The sequence below is a fragment of the Ceratotherium simum genome, chromosome 6 (assembly GCF_057802395.1).
Source record: "Ceratotherium simum simum isolate JZ-2026a chromosome 6, ASM5780239v1, whole genome shotgun sequence".
Lineage (NCBI taxonomy): Eukaryota > Metazoa > Chordata > Mammalia > Perissodactyla > Rhinocerotidae > Ceratotherium > Ceratotherium simum.
Genome location: NC_141905.1, coordinates 46,773,112 through 46,778,675, shown reverse-complemented (window position 1 = coordinate 46,778,675; position 5,564 = coordinate 46,773,112). Strand labels below are relative to the sequence as shown.

Below are 5,564 nucleotides of genomic sequence, written 5' to 3'. Positions count from 1 at the left end.
CCTGGGCTAACATCCGTGCCCATCTTCCTCCACTTTATATGGGACGCCACCACAGCATGGCTTGCCAAGCAGTGCATTGGTGTGCGCCTGGGATCCGAACTGGCGAACCCCGGGCTGCCGCAGCAGAGCGTGCGCACTTAATCGCTTGTGCCACTGGGCCAGCCCCCACTGGCCATTACTTTAAAAGAATTATTGTGAAATGATATAGAATTTTGAAATTCAAAAATATGTTGAAGATCAATAATTCAACACTATTTACTGAGCACTCCCTAAATGGCCATGACTGATTCTTTTGTATTAAACAACCCAACATTTAAGTTGAGTATTAAAAATATTCTATTAGGGGCCAGCCCGGTGGCACAAGCAGTTAACTGCGTGCTCCGCTGTGGCGGCCAGGGGTTCGCCGGTTCGGATCCTGGGCGCGCTGCTTGTCGAGCCACGCTGTGGAGACGTCCCATATAATGTAAAGGAAGATGGACACGGATGTTAGCTTAGGGCCAATCTTCCTTGGCAAAAAAGAGGAGGATTGGCATCAGATGTTAGCTCAGGGCTGATCTTCCTCACACACACACACACAAAATTTTATTAGTATAAGATAAAGGAGAGGCAACACTGTCACTAGGTCACTAGGTCAACTCTTCTTTGACTACAGAAAGACCCCTGAAAATGTGGGATCTTAGGGGCAATTTGTTCCCAGGGTCCTTAGGCTCTTAATCCATGTGATTATGCTGTGGCCCCTGTTAGACCTAAAATAGGTATGAACTGAGACATCTCCTAAAGTCTTATTTATTCCAAAATATCTCCCTCTCCACTAGTGCGTTAGGACTGGCATCCTTTTGATCTTGCCCCAAATAACTTCCATTGTTTTTGTCTGTTCTAAATCCTGGATTTAGTCCTTTCTCATTAATAAAGGATCATTAGCTTTTTCAAATAAGAAGTAGATAGATATGTTGTGGAGAGAATGGAAAACAGAATTAATAGAGTGTCAGGGATTATGAAACACCTGTGTACCATCTTTACGCTACACTGTAAAGAATATGGCAGACACAAAATTCTCCTACCTCACAATATTGCCTACTGTCTAGTCCTGGCCTTTTGACACACAGATGAGGTGTAGTAAATGTTCCATCATTGGCAAACCACACTTAGCCCTTGAAATCATTGCTCTTTCTCTAGAGCTATGCTGTCCAATATGGTAGCCACTTGCCCTATGTGGCTATTTAAATTTAAATTAACCAAAATAAAAAATTCAGCTCCTCAGTTACACTAGCCACATTTCAAGTACTCATAGCCACATATGACTAGTGGCTACCATATTGGACAGCACAGATATAGAACATTTCCATCATTTCAAAAAATTCTATTAAACAATGCTGCTCTAGTGTTTCTCTAGACTAGTGCTCCTCAAATTTTAATATGCATAAAAATCACTTGAGGATCGTGTGAAAAGGAAGATTCTGATTCAGGAGGTCTGGAGTATGGGTCAAGATTTCCTATTTCTGACAAATTCCCCGTGTTCCGATGTTTTTGGTCCAGAGATCATAATTTGAGTAGCAAGGTTATACCCTACACTGTAAGGTAGTTGTTCTTATACTGCTGTAATGTTAAACTCATCAGCACCTTTAAAATCCTGCTGGTCAGTGGCACCTGAGACCAATTGTATCAGAATCTCTGCGGATGAGACCCAGGCATCTGTACTTCAGAGAATTTCCCAGATGACTCTAACATGCAGTCAAGTTTGAGAAGACGTAGTGTAAAGTGATGGTTCTCAAACGTTAGCCTGTGTCAGAATTGCTTGGAGGGCTTGTTAAAACAAAGATTGTTCGGCCCCCACCCTCAGGAGGTCTAGGATGGAGCCAGATAATTTGCATTTCCAACAAGTGCCCAGATGATTCCTATGCTGCCGCTCTGGGGCCACTCTGAGAACCACTGATGTAAGGCCTTGGTACCACAGCATGGCCATTTCCTGGGAGGTCCTTAGAGAAGCAGAATCTAGGATCCTATCCCAGACCTACTAAAGCAGAATCTGTAGTTTAACAAGATCCCCCGGTGATCTGAATGCACATTAAAATTTGAGAGGCTCTGCTGTAAGGCGCTGGGAGATGCCTTTAATTGCTAATCCAATTGATAAAGACATTTTGTCCTTGCTGTAGAATCATTAGTGAAGAGGCTGGAGATAACATAGCCCATATGGCACAAGGTTACCTTTGTGCAGTGGTTCTTAAAGTGTGGCTCTTGACAGATCTTCTGGGTCAGATATTCTGAGCGTAGAGCCCAGCAATATGTTTTAACAAGCCCTCCAGATGCTTCTTAAGTATGCTCAAGTTTGAGAACCACTGACTTAGTGGCTATAGGGGTGGGTTTTGGAACCAGATCGACCTGGTTCAAATCCCAGCACCACTGTTAAAAAATAGTGCCCTTGGGTATGTTAATTAGCTCAGATTTCTCTTATAAAGAGAATGCCTACAGAATAGAGCTGTTTGTAATTTTGATGGTGGCACCTGGGATATTCCTGGCTCATCCCATACCATTTATCATCAATTCCTGTGACCTTGAAACCACTCAGCTCATCACAAGAATGAAGTCAGCCTGACAGCCTGTGTTTATTTTTTCTCTGGGCTCTACTGCAATTTCCTAGGATGTGACATGGTTACAAAGACAAAATACTAATCAGCATTTGGCCTATGGACCACTTGGACTACAAGTGGACTACTCTCCACTCGCCTCTAGACTTAATACTGCACTTCCCTCTGTTTTAGTTCTGAGTGTCCTTTAGTCATGGATGAAGCTCAATTAGTCTCATAAGAAACATGCCTCATAAACACAGGCCACTGGAGTTGGATTATGTCAGCCTAACCTAAAGAACCAATGCTTTGTCTCTTTCCTCCAACTCTACCCACATATGTACTCTCAAAGTCATAACCTAGGAGTCAGCATTTGAGGATTTTGAAGGAAGAAAATCCTTCCTCTTCACATGGATTACCTTCTGTAAGGACAGGAAATATGTCTGAGCTGAAAAAACAGCCATCTCCCTTCCTCTACATTTCTCCCCCTTTCAATTGTCCACTAAAGATGTTCAACTGCTCCACCTAGCTGCATAGCTTTAGCTGTCCTAAAGCTTCCTGACAAAAACTATTGAAATAATGCAATCCTCTCTTTGCAGCGTTCCTGTGGCCTATAGTTCACTCCAGTTTTGCCTAAAAATTGTAAACTTGAACTATTTCAGAAGTACAATGTCTTCTATTGTTTCTAGCTACTCAATTTGACGGAAATATGCCCCTCCCTAACCCCCCCTAAAAGAACCATGATGCTATGCTTTTCCTTTTTTTTTTTTTTCCTTCTGCTTTTACTTTTATTTGCATTTACTTTACGCTGAATTTATTCCCAGGCCATAAGTTTTTGTTTCTTCAGTTTCTTCTGGGATATCTTTTTCTTCTGTGCAACCTCCTTTTCTGGTTTAGGAACGATCTGCTCTTTTTCAGTAAGGATCATCTCAATGTGGCAGGGAGAGCTCATGTAGGGGTTGATCCGCCCACGAGCTCTGTACGTTCTGCGCCGCGTCTTGGGGGCTATGTTCACCTGGATGTGCTCAATGACCAGGGAATCTACATCCAAGCCCTTTAGTTCAGCATTACTCTCTACATTTTTAAGCATGTGCAGTAAAAATTCAGCACTCTTTTTGGGCCACCGACCCTGTGTCCAGCCCCACTGTTTGGCCTGGGCACACCTACCAACTCCACCATTGTATTCACGGAATGGCACACACTGCTTCTTTAAAGTGACATCCTTCAGATACTTGGTGGCTTTTCGGATATGCATACCCTTGATGGCCTGGACAGTTTCACGAGTGTTCTTAAAGTGAACACGAAGATTTGAACCTCGTGACTTGCATGATTTTGTAGGGTTTTCTGGTCAAGTGAGTAGCAAACCATTTTCAGAGATCACCTCAGGCCACTTACGGGAAGAGGACTATGCTTTTATTTTCAGGCTATGTAGCAACTAAAACAAATGACCTCTACTCTTCTGAGTCTTCATAATTTGTATAACCTGCTCCATCCTTGATGTTATGTTTCTGTGGGAGTTTGAGTGATGCTCTCCATTCAAGCAGCGTCTAGGGAGCTGGGGAATGCATCTCATAAACTAAGTTAAATACTCCCAAGAAAGTCTCACCACTACATGATAGATTAGAATTATACAATTTAGTTAGAATGTCAGAACTTGGAATTCAAAGAAACCTTGTCAAATCATCAACTTCATTGTTTCCCACCCTTTAGTGCGCATCAGAATCTCCTTGGGGGTTTGTTAAAAGACATACTGCTAGATCACATCCTAGAATTTTTTATTCAGTAGGTCTGAGCTGGTGGTTGAGAATTTGCATTTCTGACAAATTTCCAGGGCTGCTGCTGATAGTTCTGGGACCACACTTCAAGGACCACTGATATAGTTCAATCTTCTTTCATTAAGTAAGACAAGTATTTCTAGCCCCATTTTGCATATAAGAAATGGGAGTAGAGAAAAGCTACACGTTTTCCCAAGGTCACATGGGAAATTAGATATGCATATCTAATAGTATATAAGGGTATCTAATAGCAATTAGATATGCTTAATACAGTAGTGTCTGAATTTTCTTGAAGATCATGCTAGCTACGTGAGTTTGGGAAATTTAGCATTATTGTGATCTCGTTTACTCACCTGTGATATACAGTTGGGCTCATCCCTCCCAACTCGGGTGGTATCTACTTCTATGAAAATGGAAACAAAATGTATGTAGGTTAAAGAGCTAGTTTATAGTGCAAACTTGGGAGTCCAGCAGTAGGATTGGAGTTTATTTTAATAGAAAATGGGAGCTTCTGTTACAATAAAGAAGGACATAGGAAGTTGGTACATTAGACATATTAATTTTATGTGGTTTGATTAGGAGAACAACCAAGAAGCAAGCTGACCAGTAGTGTTAGTCATTCAGATGTGATGTGGTGAGTAATACAGGCAAGGGTAGTGACTTATAGAAATAGAAAGAAAGGGGAAATTCTGAGATATTCTGGAGCAAGAAAGAGTCTAGGGTATAACTGCACAGAAAAATTAAAGTTAGTTTCAAAGTGTTTAGCAAGGAAGCTTCAAAAACAAATAGAATACCAGGAAAAGACAAGGGTAAGTTCAATTCTGGATATGCTGGTTTTGCTACGAAGGTAGAGACTCCTTGTGAGTATGTCCTTTGGCAATTGGAAATATGGGAGGAGAAAGTAGATAAAAGATTAGAACTAAAGATGTGCCTGTACAACTCTCTGCTTTGATTCTAGGGGAAAAGATTATTACTACAAGGATTAGAGTGGAAAGAAAGCAGCAGAGGGCTTAGGGCCTTTGGAGACAAGCGTAGTTAGACAGTTGAAGAAGGAAGATGCAGAGTTAATCACAGAGAAAGAGGAAAGTCAAGACAGTGCAATCATGAGTATCGAGGGGAAAGAGATTTTCAGAAGTAGAAAGGAGTCAAGAGTTGAATGTTGCAAGTAGGCACAGATAGTTGCAGACAAAAAAATAAGGAGAGCAAAATCATCACTGGATTTTGC

At 41.5% G+C, this 5,564-nt stretch overlaps 1 pseudogene; it reads right to left on the bottom strand.

The window, feature by feature from the left end:
• Positions 1-3,344: 3,344 nt before the first annotated feature.
• LOC101402743 (large ribosomal subunit protein uL22 pseudogene) lies at positions 3,345-3,949 on the bottom strand (annotated as a pseudogene).
• Between the last annotated feature and the right edge of the window lie 1,615 nt (positions 3,950-5,564).